A 15,666-nucleotide genomic window follows, 5' to 3' on the forward strand; every position below is an offset into this window, starting at 1 on the left:
TGAACTGAATTATGTTGTGTCAGGAAAGACAGCCTTGTAGACAAAGAAGAAGAGTTCTCTATAGTGTGAATTTTACAAAAGGAAAAATCTTTAGTTAGTGTATACCTAAGCTTAAAGCCCCTGGAGAAGAAAATGGCAACCCAGTCCAGTATTCTTGCCTACAGAATCCCATGGACAGAGGATCCTGGCAAGCTGTAGTCCATGGGGGTCACAAAGAGTCAGACATGACTTAACAACTAACAAGCTGAAAGCAAATAAGTGTTGCAAACCAATGCTCTCTGATTAGATTAAATTAAATTAGATCAACTTAAATTTTGGCCAATATCAATAGTACAAATAATAAGTCTAGATAGGAAAGAAGTGCTCAATTCTGTTTGAATACAAAGGAGATGAAGAATTTGGCCCGAGCAAAATCCTTGGTCCATAGACACAGCAGAAAAGCCTAAGCTCTAATGTTGGTATTCCACCTGTATTTGCCACCTTCTAGCTCATATTCCTGGTTGCTAGCAATGTCTGTGACACTTAGGGATCATACAATAAATACTTCTTCAATAGGTATATGAATAAAAGATAATCACTAAAGAAGATTCTAGTTATAGTAGGGTAAATATATGAACTATATGAAAAAATTTTTCAATGGCCTAATACAGTATACTTTATTCTTAGCTCCTAGAAAACTCAGTGTATTACAGTGGCATGTTCTATACCATGCAGCAGTTCAGAGATCAGTATAAATTCTGGACTCTTCTTTCCTGTAAGTGTGCAACTAACCAGAAGGAGGAAGAGAGAGAATAGGAAAAAACGTGAGATTTAAATGGGCCACTTCCGGACATGACAGACATCATGTCCACCTACATTTCACTGCCAGATGTCCATCACATGGTCCCACTTAACTACAAAGGAGGCTGGGAAGAGTGGGCAGCCTATGTATTCAGGAAGGAGGGGGGAAGCAGTGGAAACAATGGGTTTCAGTTAATAATTAGCTTGTCTTTGCTCTATCAGAATTAGGACAAGCCCTTTCCTTAGGTAGAACCTATGTTATTGTAACTACCAATTCATAGCCAACTTTAAGCTTACTTATCTGCATTATGGTCTCTCCAATGGATTTTTTTTTTTCACCAGCTATTATCCTAAGTAGTTGTTGTTATTGTTTAGTCCTAAGTGGTAAGGTAAACCTAATTGTAATCCTCGGTGAGCAAGATGCTTACTAGTTTAACAGTACAAAAGAGACTCTTCTAAGAGTTGTTACAACTTACTAAATGCCTCTTGCCATTTTTAACTGCTTAACCGAAAAAACTATTTATTTCTGAAATGTTCTTTAGTATGAATCCCCTTACAGTTCTGAAGTTTTTCCTAAAGAGTCCTAGGTTTTCTAATGTAAGCTATCCTAACTCTCCTCTCCTTCCCATAAGCATTAATTAAACAATGGATCGTTTTGTTCACGCTGTTTTGACATCCATAATCTGTGAAAAGCATAGTGAACTAATGGAGTTATCTGCTTCAATCTCATACATTCACCTTTCTGACCCTGTGGGACCATTTCTTAATGAGACCATCAGCTGTACATACCGATGAGATTGGGATTTATGCAGTTATCTCTCAAGTATCAGCTACTCATTAACAAACTGCATCTTCAGCAGTTAAATGAATTAACCATTTAGCTAAGGAGAGCCTTCCTTGCTTTATCCATTTTTATCTCTTAATGTTTAATGTATCATAATAATATGCCTCATATTCACTTTCATTGTTTTATGAGCAAAGTTTTCCGTGTTTAAAAAGAGATGCTAAAATTTATTTTTTTCATTAACTATAAAGGCTTTCTATTTACCTCTCACTAACTCTCTCCACTCCATTTTTCTACATTTCTCCAGTATATGTGCACTGTTACAGTAAAAAAAAGTAGCTAACCACAATGCTTGTTAACAAACCTAAAGACACGTTTCATCTTTCTTAAATTCATGTATTTGGGAGTATATGTATCTATATTACTCACAAAAAAATGGGAGAGGAGGGACTAGCATTTTCTTTTATCTCACAGAAAAGTGCTATGCATAGAGAGTATTTCAGTTCAGTTTAGTTCAGTTCAGTCGCTCAGTCATGGCTGATTCTTTGCGACCCCATGAATCGCAACACGCCAGGCCTCCGTGTCCATCAGCAACTCCTGGAGTTCACTCAGACTCACATCCATCAAGTCAGTGATGCCATCCAGCCGTCTCATCCTCTGTCTTCCCCTTCTCCTCCTGCCCCCAATCCCTCCCAGCATCAGAGTCTTCTCCAATGAGTCAACTCTTCACATGATGTGGCCAAAGTATTGGAGTTTCAGCTTTACCATCAGTCCTTCCAAAGAAATCCCAGGGCTGATCTCCTTCAGAATGGACTGGTTGGATCTCCTTGCAGTCCAAGGGACTCTCAAGAGTCTTCTCCAACACCACAGTTCAAAAGCATCAATTCTTCAGCGCTCAGCCTTCTTCACAGTCCAACTCTCACATCCATACATGACCACTGGAAAAACCATAGCCTTGCCTAGACGGACCTTAGTCGGCAAAGTAATGTCTCTGCTTTTGAATATGCTATCTAGGTTGGTCATAACTTTCCTTCCAAGGAGTAAGTGTCTTTTAATTTAACGGCTGCAATCACCATCTGCAGTGATTTTGGAGCCCCCCAAAATAAAGTCTGACACTGTTTCCACTGTTTCCCCATCTATTTCCCATGAAGTGATGGGACCAGATGCCATGATCTTCGTTTTCTGAATGTTGAGCTTTAAGCCAACATTTTCACTCTCCTCTTTCACTTTCATCAAGAAGCTTTTTAGTTCCTCTTCCCTTTCTGCCATACGGGTGGTGTCATCTGCATATCTGAGGTTATTGATATTTCTCCTGGCAATCTTGATTCCAGCTTGTGTTTCTTCCAGTCCAGCACTTCTCATGATGTACTCTGCATATAAGTTAAATAAGCAGGGTGACAATATACAGCCTTGATGTACTCCTTTTCCTATTTGGAACCAGTCTGTTGTTCCATGTACAGTTGTAACTGTTGCTTCCTGACCTGCATATAGGTTTCTCAAGAGGCAGGTCAGGTGGTCTGGTATTGCCATCTCAGAATTTTCCACAATTTATTGTGATCCACACAGTCAAAGGCTTTGGCATAGACATAAAGCAGAAATAGATGTTTCTCTGGAACTCTAGTGGTTTTTCTATGATCCAGTGGATGTTGGCAATTTGATCTCTGGTTCCTCTGCCTTTTCTAAAACTAGTAACTAAAATCTCAAAAAAAGATCTTATCACTGAGAGCTTTATCTATAGGAACTACCATTATGATATTTTATTTCTGAAATATGTTATCTACGTAACACAGTTTTGGAAAATGTTTGGTCTCTTCCATTCCCATTTGCTTTAGTCATTGTCTCTTTTTTACTTCTATATGATATCTGGTTCCTAGGAACATTTTGAATTTCATACATTATTAGGTTAAAAAGGGATGGTAATAAATTTTTATTGTTCCACAAAACCCATACCTTGACAAATGCCTTATATATAAATATTGTAAAATGCTGCAGATTATGATGACAATCTTCTTTCTAAGGTATTCTTTAAAAATTGTAACAGAATAGAAATTTTTTATCTCACCCCTTTTATTTCTTCTCTCCTTATGTGTGATGAAAGCGGGATCTTCTAGTACAAACTTATATTGATAGTTTGCTATGAAAAGTAAACACTGGTAAATAAAAACTTGTCTTATAGATGTCCCATTCTACAGAATCAACTGTTATAGGAGACTGTGATGATTATTGTTCAAAGAGATCCACTATTGCCATCCTAAGACAAATCCAGCAGGAAGGACAATCTTCAGATGGAGCTAAGACTGCAGGGATCAGAAAACTTCAGAAAAGGTACTAGAAGTAAGAGACTGTAGGAGGCCAGATGATAAAGAAACTCCAGAGAATCAAGCATCCATCCAAGGTGACTCTGCATTGACTGTAATATTACCACCAAAAGAGCAAAAATTCATTTTGTATCAATCACTGAAAATTCTTAAGTGTTTATAGTTGATTTCTAGCACAGTTTTATTTTTATTTTTGACAATAAATTCTGTCTACCTACCCTTCCAGATACTGTGCAATAAGCAAATAAATAATGTTATTTCCAATGACCACTAACAAAATTTGTTACTGGTATGTAAGTTGAACATAATGTAGTCATATATTTAACAAAATCAATTAGTCAAGAAAGTGTTTGGGTTATTTTCTGGACGAACTTAGACTTCCTAATGGGATAATCAGTTTTGATCTTCCAGTGACCCTGTGAGTAAACAGATTTAAGATGCTTTTATATATCTGCTACCCTTGCCTCTTGCTAGAAGCAGTTTCCCCTACAAAGGGTACTTTCGTAGTACCCTTTACTTTTGTAGTACCCTTATACATGCTCATAAAATCTTCCAGAAAACAAGTGTGAATTCAAAAGTACAGCTACTGCTGCTTCTCAAGAACAACATCAACACTTCCCTTAAGCCCTTTCAAGATGATGCTCTTAAGATGCAGAGAATAATTTTAGTGGCTTCTTGCATCAGCCTCTTCAGTATGTCCTGTTTTGCACCTTACTCTTATGCTAACTTCAAATTCAACAGACTGGGGACACATACACTGAAAGGGAAAAAAAAGAGAAAGATAAGGTTTTGGTTCATTCTGTCCTTTTAACTTGCCCTTTCAATCAATGCTGGCAAAATGATCAATTGACTCTGATCTCTGAATGGTATTGCAAGGAAATTATCTCTTTAGACTCTATTCATAAGTAAATGTATCTTTCGGTGCTTAAATAGAATGAAGAATTAATTCCCCAAAAAAGTTTTGCCCAACAAGAAAAATATATAACTAATAACTTTTAATTAACTTTATAAAATAGTACATTTCAATCAATTGTTAAGTCACCATCTAGAAAGAATCTTGGTTGAAAGATGCATATCACTGACAATAGATGGAAAAAAACATTTCTCTTTTCGCTAAATACTGTTGTTCAGTTGCTAAGTCATGTCTAACTCTTTGCAATTCCATGGAGCACAGCATTCCAGGCTTCCCTGTCCTCCACTGTACCTATTTGTGCTAAATAGTTTGCCTATTTACGTTATATACTAAGTTAAAATTACATCCACATGCCACTAGTTGAAAATAATTTTTGTTCAGTTCAGTCACTCAGTCGTGTCCGACTCTTTGCGACCCCATGAATTGCAGCACACCAGGCCTCCCTGTCCATCACCAACTCCCGGAGTTCACTCAAACTTATATCCATCGAGTCGGTGCTGCCATCCAGCCATCTCATCCTCTGCCATCCCCTTCTCCTCCTGCCCCCAATCCCTCCCAGCATCAGAGTCTTTTCCAATGAGTCAACTCTTCACAAGAGGTGGCCAAAGTACTGGAGTTTCAGCTTCAGCATTATTCCTTCCAAAGAACACCCAGGACTGATCTCCTTTAGAATGGACTGGTTGGATATCCTTGCAGTCCAAGGGACTCTCAAGAGTCTTCAACACCACAGTTCAAATTTTGAAATATGTAATTGTAATTACAGTATGTGATTTAAAAAAGGCTACTTATCTTCACATACTAAATTATAGATGAAATAATAATTTCAATTTCAGATTATTTCCACATTCCATTGTACAAAGGTAAGAATATTGAGGAACTACAAATCAAATAGTTGTAATAGAATTCTACTATGCTGGTGGATTATAGTTCATGAAACAAAGATAGAAAAAAGAAGAAAAAGCAGTGAATTCCACATCATACACAACACAAAAGTACCATTAACACGTTTAAGCTAGAGCAATAGAAAAATTCAGATTTCGAATATGGTAAAAATATGACTCAAACAATATGAAATCTCAGGATCATCCAGTGTAGTAGGTAGACTATCTTAAGGTGAAATTAGATGTCTGCACTTAATTTTAGAATCAAATGCTACATAATCTTATAGAAAGCATTTATTTTACTGAGTTCATCCAAATTAGTCAAATGATGTAAATATGCCATTCTTTGGCTGACTGTGTTGAATACACATATTTCTAAAGAAGAGAAATCTAACATCAATAATCTAAGCTTTCTTATTAGGAAACTAGAGAAAGAAAGAGTGATATAAGCTTAAAGCAAGCAGCAATCAATGAAATTGAAAACAGAAAAAGTTTTAATTAGTAAAAATGGAAGCTTCTTTGGAAAAAAAATGGTAAAATTGACAAACTTCTAGAAAGGCTAAGATGAAAGAGAAAATACACAGTTTATTAATATCGGAAATGGAGCAGAGATCATCACTATTGATCCTCTGACATTAAAAGGATAATTAAAGGAATATTGTGAATAACTCTGAAGCTCCAATACTTTGGCTACCTGATGCAAAGAGCTGGCTCATTAGTAAAGACCCTGATGCTTGGAAAGATTAAAGGCAAGAAGAGAGGGGATGACAGAGGATGGGATTGTTAGGTGCCATCACTGACTCAATGGACATAAGATTGAGCAAGCTCCGGGAGATGGTGAAGGACAGGGAAGCCTGGCATGCTGCAGTCTGTGGAGTTGCAAAGAATAAGACACGAATGAGTGACTGAACAACAACAATGAATAACTCTTTACCACAAATTTGATAGCTTGAATTAAATGGACCAATTCCTTGAAAGACAAGTCAATAATACTCATATAGGAGAAAAATATCTGAATAGATCTATATCTTCAAAGAAATTGAATCAATAATTTCCAAAGAAGAAAGCACCATCCCAATGATTTCTTTATTGAATTACACCAAAGATTTAAAGAAGAAATTATACAAATTCCCTACAATCTCTTCCAGAAAGTGGAAGCAGAGGGAGAACTTACTAACTCATTCAATGATACCAGCATTACCATAATACCAAATAGAGACATTATAAGAAAGGAAAACTCAAGACCAAAATCTCTCATGAGCATAAATGAAAAACTTCAGAATGAAGTATTGGCAGATTTAATCCAACACTGTGTAAAAGTAATAATACACCATGACCAAATGGAATTTATATCCGATAAGCAAGGCTGGTTAAACATTTGAAAATTAATTATTATAATTCATCACATCAACAGGTTATAGAAGAAAAGCACATGATTTTGTCATTGATGAAGAAAAATTGTTAATATCCAAAATCAATGATTAAAAAAAAACTCAGCACACCAGGAATAAAGGGTAACTTTGTGAACATGACAGGAAGCATCTATCAAAGACTACACCTAATATCACATTTCATATTGAAAATCCAGGTGCTTTCTTCCTATGATCAGAAACAAAGCCCCTGCTCTACTCCTATTGAATATGGTATTGGAAGTCCTGATAATGCAAGGAAACAAGAAAAGTAAAATGTATAGAAAGTTGAAAAATGTTAATAAAACTGTCTTTTTTACACAGTTAATATGATTATCTATGTAGAAAACCCCAAAGAATTAGCAGTAGCAACAACAAAAAAAGACCTATTGGAGTGAATTTGGGTGAAGTCCGGGAGCTGATGATGGACAGGGAGGCCTGCGTTGCTGCGATTCATGGTGTCACAAAGAGTCGGACACGACTAAGCAACTGAACTGAAGTGAACTGAACTGAAACAATTAAAGCAAGGTTAAAGAATCTAAGGCAATTTCCTAGATAACATCAATGAACAACTGAAATTTGACATTAAATATACAACGCTATTTACATTAAGACAAAAAGTGAAATAGATATCTTAGGCATAAATATAAGAACGTATGTACAGAATATGTGAAGAGAATCACAAAAATTTCATAAGAAAAAAATTTTTTAATCAAAAATAGAGATCCATGTTCACACGTTGGATGACTTGATATTATTAAGATGTCAATTCTTCCCAATTTGACCTATAAATTTAATGCAGTCCCAAATCATAACATCAGCACATTATTTTGTGAATGTCAACAAAGTGATTCTAAGGTTTATATGGAAAAGCAAAAGACCAAGAATAGACAACACAATAATAAAGAAGAATAAAGTCAGAGGATTGATGCTCATCAACTTCAAGATTTACTATAAAGTTACAGTAAGTGATATTGATTAAAGAATAGAAACATCAATCAATGGAACAGAATTTAGAGCCTATAAATAGGCACATGTAAGCATACACAAATAATCCTTGACAAAGGAGCAAAAACATTTTGTGAAGATAGAATCATCTTTACAACAAATGGTGCTGAAATGATTACATATCCATATGCAAAAGAAGCCGCACACAGACTTGACATTTCACAAAAATCAATTCAAGTGGATCATAGACTTAATATAAAAAGCAAAACTATAAACTTTCTAGATGATAATAAAGGTGAATATCTAGATGACCTTGATTTTGGCAGTACTTTAGAATATCAAAAGATATCTCATAATTCATGAAAGGAAAAACCAAGAAGATGGACTTTATACAATTAAAATGTCTGCTCTGTGAAAGATGCTCTTAAATGAATGAAAAGATAAGACAAAAGTTTGAAGAAAATATTTGCAAAACTCTTATGTACATGTATAACCTAACAACAAGAAAAAAAAAATACACCAAGAAAATAATCAAAATTCTGAACAGATACCTTACCAAAGAAGATATATAGATGGCAAATAAGCATATAAACAAATAATCAGCATTGTATGTCATTAGGGTATTGCAACTTTAAACAGCCTTAAGATAATGTTACCTACCTGTTAGAATGGTTACAAACTAAAAATCTGCCAATACCAAATGTTGATGAAGATGTAGAGCGGCAGGAAATCTCATTCATTGCTGATGGGAATGAAGAATTGTATAGCCAGTTTGAAAGATGATTTGGATTGCCTTAGAAAGTTAGACATAGTCTTACCATTTCATCCAGCAGTAACACTTGTGTTTTCACAATTGAATAAAAAACTGATGTACATACAAAAACTTGCATACATATGTTTATAGCAGCTTTATTTATAACTTGCAAAACCTGGAAACAACTAAGAAGGGCTTCAGTAGTGAGTAATCTGTTTATTCATACAATGGAATGTTCAGTTCAGTTCAGTCTCTCAGTCGTATCCAACTCTTTGCAACCCCATGAATCACAGCACTCCAGGCGTTCCTGTCCATCACCAGCTCCTGGAGTTCACTCAGATTCATGTCCATCGAGTCGGTGATGCCATCCAGCCATCTCATCTTCTGTCGTCCCCTTCTCCTCCTGCCCCCAATCCCTCCCAGCATCAGAATCTTTTCCAGTGAATCAACTCTTCGCATGAGGTGGCCAAAGTACTGGAGTTTCAGCTTTACCATCACTCCTTCCAAAGAATACCCAGGGTTGATCTCCTTTAGAATGGACTGGTTGGATCTCCTTGCAGTCCAAGGGACTCTCAAGAGTCTTCTCCAACACCACAGTTCAAAAACATCAGTTCTTCAGCACTCAGCCTTCTTCACAGTCCAACTCTCACATCCATACATGACCACTGGAAAAACCATAGCCTTGACTAGATGGACCTTTGTTGGCAAAGTAATGTCTCTGCTTTTCAATATGCTATCTAGGTTGGTCATAACTTTCCTTCCAAGGTGTAAGTGTCTTTTAATTTCATGGCTGCAGTCACCATCTGCAGTGATTTTGGAGCCCCCCAAAATAAAGCCTGACACTGTTTCCACTGTTTCCCCATCTATTTCGCATGAAGTGGTGGGACCAGATGCCATGATCTTCGTTTTCTGAAAGTTGAGCTTTTAAGCCAACGTTTTCACTCTCCTCTTTCACTTTCATCAAGAGGCTTTTTAATTCCTCTTCACTTTCTGCCATAAGGGTGGTGTCATCTGCATATCTGAGGTTATTGATATTTCTCCTGGCAATGGAATGTTACTCAGTACTAAAAAGAAATGAGCTATCAAGCCAAAAAAGACATAGAGTAACATTAAATGTATACTCTTAAGTGAAAAAAAAAAAACTACATATTGTGTAATCCCTACTGTATGACATTCTAGAAAAGGTAAAACTATTGGAGTAGTAAAAGGATCAGTGGTTGTGTGCATGCTCAGTTACTTCAGTTGTGTCCAGTTCTTTGTGACCCTGTGGGCTGTAGCCCACCAGGCTCCTCTGTCCATGGGATTCTCCAGGCAAGAACAATCTAGTGAGTTGTCATGTCCTTCTCCAGGATATCTTCCCACCTCAGGCATCTAACCTATGTCCTTTGCATCTCTTGCATTTCAGGCAGATTCTTTACCCATTAAATCCTAGGAAGCCCAGATTGGTGGTTGCTAGAGGTTAAACCTGGAAAAGGCAATGGCACTCCACTCCAGTACTCTTGCCTGGAAAATCCCATGGACAGAGGAGCCGGGTGGGCTGCAGTCCATGGGGTCATGAGGGTCAGACACAACTGAGCAACTTCACTTTCACTTTTCACTTTCATTCATTGGAGAAGGAAATGGTAACCACTCCAGTGTTCTTGCCTGGAGAATCTTAGGGACGGGGGAGCCTGGTGGGCTACCGTCTATGGGGTCGCACAGAGTAGGACACGACTGAACTGACTTAAGCAGCAGAGGTTAAACCAGTAGGGCAGAGGGAATAAAATGTGGAGTACTGGGGACTTTAAGGTCAGTGAAACTATTGTGTTTGATACTATAATGGTATTAGATGACATACGCATTTGTCAAAATCAGAGAACTGTATAATAAGATCATGAATGTTAGTTAATGACAGTTATCAGTATTGATTAATTAATTGTAACAAATATACCACAGTAATTCAAGATATTAATAATAGGGAAAACTGTATGCAAGAGGCAGGTATATGGGAATGTACCCTATTACCTGCTCATTTTTTCTGTAAATCAAATATAAAATAAGTGCTACATCCAAAGCTGACAAAAGAAAGTTACATTGATTATATAAGCAATTCTCAAAAATATGGTGAAAAACTAGAGTATTTAATTAAAAAATAGACAAAGGTCATACATAGCCAATTCATAGAATGTGAACTCCAGAGAACTAACAATATATAAAGATGCCAAATGTTGCTAGTATTAAAGAGTAATGCAAATTAAAAGAACAATGAAATCACTCATATCCTTTAGATGAGCAAAAAATTTTTAAATCTGATAGCATCAAGTTTTAAGATTGTAAGACAATGAAAACTACAGTATAATACATTTATGTAAATTAACACATAGATACACAAAATAACATTACATACATTTATTTAAGGATGGATATATAAAAACATTTAATATACAATTAGAATGAATTTTTGCAGTAGGGAGGAAATGAGAGAAAAGAAAAAATAGCAAACAAAATTGAAAGAAGCATAAACCATTGATGATAACACACCATGATCTTAGGGCTGTGATAAATCCAACTCCACACCTGAAGTCTAAATATTAAAATAGGGTGACTGCTTAATCCCAGGCCTTTCTGCTTAGTTTTGCTCTCAGTTTGGACTCAAGGCTTCTGTCACAGCCATGCTCTGCCAGATCATCAGTCAGGCCAAGAAGCATCCTAGCTTGATCCCCCTCTTCATATTCATTGGAGTGGGAGGTACTAGAGCAGCGCCGAATGTCATGCTCCTGGCATCGTTCACTCCCAGTATCAATTGGGACAGAAAGAATAACCCAGAACCCTAGAACAAGCTCAGTCCTAATGATCAGTACAAGTTCTACTCTCTGAATATAGATTATAGAAACTAAAGAAAGAAGGTCCAAACTTCTAAATGAAACGTGTCACTGTAAAGCTGCTTAGAATGAAGGTCTTCCAGAAACCATCCATATACTTTTCCACTTAACCAGGAGATATTTTCCCCCTAAATGTATGAAATTATGTTGGTGTGTTGTGTTGGGGTTTACACTGATGAATGAATAGTCTGAAACATGAAAAAATAAAAACACATTCAAGTAATAAAGTTAAGAAAATACTGCAGAAAGTCTTGAAAACAATTGGAAACCAAGAGATACTATGTGCTATGTTCAAAGTAGCAGATGAAAGATATCTCTAAATGTCACAGCACAAGCTGTTTCAATGAAAGTCAGGAGAGTGACTTATGATAGAAGCAGGTAATCAATGATCAAAGTATGCAATGGTACAGATAATGCCAAGACCTAGAAATCTCACAAAAATGGAGGAAAAAGAAAAATTTTTAAATGTTAATGGGGCATTAAAGTATAATGAAAAAAATTTAAATATCTTGATTCTATTTTTATAGTGGAAATGTCCAGTGCTAGAGAATTATGTTAGGAAAGGAGAAAATTCAAGAAAAAATCATAAAGTTTGAAATTGTTTTTATTAATTAAAGCTGACTAAAGATAAGCTGAGCCTCCTCGAAAGCCCCAAAGATAAACTGCAAGAGTCTGAAGGGAAAATATAGAATAGCAAAAGGATGTTAGAAAAGATCAAAACAGAAATTAGATACAGAAATCATCCAAGTCATTGAAATATAAGATACTCCACAAAGCACAGGAGAGATTAAGTGCAGTATTGTGCAGTGGTTAAGACTAAGCTTTTCTTGTTGGAAAACTCAAACTTAGGTTTTGCACTTATCTTCAGTATTCAGTCAGTGTCCTTGAGCAAATACTTACCAGTTCAGTAATTTTGAGTGGCTGTTGGGAAGATTAAATGAAATAATGCATATAAATTCCTGGCACATGATAAGTATCATTATTAGCAAATTCAGCACCCATACATTATCTGTTTTACTGACAACACCTATTAGAGAGACACTAGAAAATGTTCAAAGGGAGCTGCTGCTGCTGCTAAGTCACGTCAGTTGTGTCCAACTCTGTGCGACCCCATAGAGGGCAGCCCACTAGGCTCTGCCATCCCTGGGATTCTCCAGGCAAGAATACTGGAGTGGGTTGCCACTTCCTTTTCCAGTGCATGAAAGTGAAAAGTGAAAAGTGAAATTGAAGTCGCTCAGTTGTGTGCAACTCAGCGACGCCGTGGACTGCAGCCCACCAGGCACCTCTATCCATGGGATTTTCCAGGCAAGAGTACTGGAGTGGGTTGCCATTGCCTTCTTCATCAAAAGGGAGAAAATTAATCAATTATTATATATATATTAAGGATGAATAGAAAGATAGAAAAAAATAGAAGAAATAATGGATTTCCCCTTACATCCAAGCAATTCTCCAAAACCAACTAGGTGTCCTAGAATTCAACTTAATTCTAACACCCTCTACCTTGGAGATTGTGTCAGATCCCGCAGGTTAATGGCTCAGTCTTAACAAGAGTGCCCCTCACACACACACACACACACAAACATATACACAAACACACAGTTCAGGCACCAATTGACTAACCATCTATAGGATTGGCCTTCCAACAATCCATTCCTCAGGTTTGAGTAATTTACTAGAGTGGCTCACAGAACTCAATCATTTTGCTTACTAGATTATCCACTTACTATAAGAGATTGTAACTCAGGAAGAGCCTGATGGAAGAGATGCATGGGGGCAAGGTTTGGGTTAGGCCATGCTCCCCGAATCTCCAGTATTCACCAACATAAAAGCTCTCTGAACTCCATCCTTTTGGAATTAATAGAGGTTTCATTAAATATACATGATTGATTAAATCATTGGCCATTGATGACTGAATTCTATCTCCAGCCCCTGTCTGCTCTTTGGAGGTCAGAGGGATGGGCCTAAAAGTTCTAACCCTTTAATCACCTGGTTGGCTCCTCCACTGGCAACAAGCCCTCAACCTTAGGTGGTGTCCAAAAGTCACCTCATTCACATAACAAAAGAAGTTTATCATTCTCATCATTCAGGAAATTTCAAATTTTCTGTGCCAGAAAAAGGACAAAGACCAAACATACACTTCTTACTATGAATCACAGTATCACAGTACCAAATAGTTCAGCATTTTGAAACTGATTCTGAAAATTTTGTATTTTTCCATCAAATATAAAAGTTAGTTGTCGGGTACCATTATTTATATGTCAGGCACATATATATATGATGTGCATAGCACTATCTTGAGTTTACATGTAAGAAATTTGAGGCCTAAACAAGTATTTAAAACTTACCCAAGATCACAGCTTACTAGCAGATTGAGGATTAGTTGTAGTGTTAGTTGCTCAATTGTGTCTGACTCTCTGTCACCCCGTGGACTGTAGCTTGCCAGGCTCCTCTCTCCATGATTCTCCAGGCAAGAATACTGGAGTGGGTAGCCATTCCCTTCTCCAACGGATCTTTCCGACCAAAGGACCAAACTTGTGTCTCCTGCATTGCAAGCTAATTCTTTACTGTCTGAGCCACCAGGGAAGCCCAGTTAGAGGATTATCCGATTGCAAGTTGGAAGCTCCTTCAACTACATAAAACATATTTCATCATCAAGTGTTATTATCTGAATTTATTCTTCATGAACATTCCGTAGAATTTAGTCTGTCAATGCCAGAAGAGTAATGCTGTATGAGTAGAAGTTTGCCAGGAGCACCAAGATTATTCACATTTGGATGCGTGGGTAGGAGAATTCAAGCAACATCTGTTGCCCCTCCATGGTCCAGTGCACAGAACTATAAAAATGCAAAGTGTTCTTTTTTTTTTTTTTTAATGAACAATGAGTCCCAAAGGAATCACTAACAGGAGAAGGCAGACTTTAAACTGAACCACAGAATCATTTCAAAGCTAATTAGAAGCTACAAATGTGGAAAAGAAAATTTCAATGCAATTATTTAGAGCAAGAAGAAATGAATTATCAGACTGTGTTCTATCCACAGTCAAACTATATTATCCAACCCAGCACTACCTACCCTTTTCTTTGACTGTTTGACTACAGAGCCTTTACTGCACTCATGAAGTAATGTAGAGAAAAGAATATAGCTCTCCTCTTTAATCATTGTAAAGTGCCCTGTTAGACTAGGCAATAATTACATGAAGAATTTTGTCCAAAAGCTGAAACAGGTGGTGAAACTGTAGTGGAGGCCTTGCCCATGGGCAATGGGAGCCTATGGAGTTAGAGGAGCCTCGTCTGACTCTTCTTACAGTTGGTGCAGTGGTAAAGAATCCACCTGATATATGCAGGAGATATGGGTCCAATTCCTGGGTCAGGAAGATCCCCAGGAGAAGGAAATAACAACCCACTTCAATATTATTGCCTGGGAAATTTCCTGGACAGGCAAGTCCCAGCAGGCTACAGTCCGTGAGGTCACAAAGAATTGCTCACAACTCAGTGACAACAGCAACAAGAAAACAGGGCTCACAGGTATGTGCTGACCCTTCTTCTTCTGATGAAATGTGCTACTCCCTTGGGTGGTAAATGTTCCAAACTAGGCCAATCAGCTTCCCTTTCACCTCTGATTAATGGGTCGGAAGTGTTTGAGCAAAAGGCATTCAGACAGCCCATTTGTATTAGAAAATGAAGCCAACAGAGAGAGAAACAGAAACTCAAGAAATCTTAATAACATGTTTCTCTTTTTCTTAGTTTTCCCTAAAATCAACAGCTATATATCCTATCTGCCCTTACCAAGGTTTATAAATATGAGCAATAAATATTCCATTTCATTATACCAGGATAGAGAATTCACCCAGAAAGCCTTTGACTGTGTGGATCACAATGAACTGTGGAAAATTCTGAAAGAGATGCGAATGCCAGACCACCTGACCTGCCTCTTGGGAAAACTATATGCAGGGCAGGAAGCAACAGTTAGAACTGGACATGGAACAACAGACTGGTTCCAAATAGGAAAAGGAGTACGTC

The 15,666-nt window shown here is 37.2% G+C and overlaps 1 pseudogene; it reads left to right on the plus strand.

Annotated features, from left to right (window-relative positions):
- The first annotated feature begins 11,438 nt into the window (after positions 1–11,438).
- Positions 11,439–11,686, plus strand: LOC114115409 (cytochrome c oxidase subunit NDUFA4-like; annotated as a pseudogene).
- Positions 11,687–15,666: the final 3,980 nt, after the last annotated feature.

Source organism: Ovis aries, chromosome 6, assembly GCF_016772045.2.
Source record: "Ovis aries strain OAR_USU_Benz2616 breed Rambouillet chromosome 6, ARS-UI_Ramb_v3.0, whole genome shotgun sequence".
Lineage (NCBI taxonomy): Eukaryota > Metazoa > Chordata > Mammalia > Artiodactyla > Bovidae > Ovis > Ovis aries.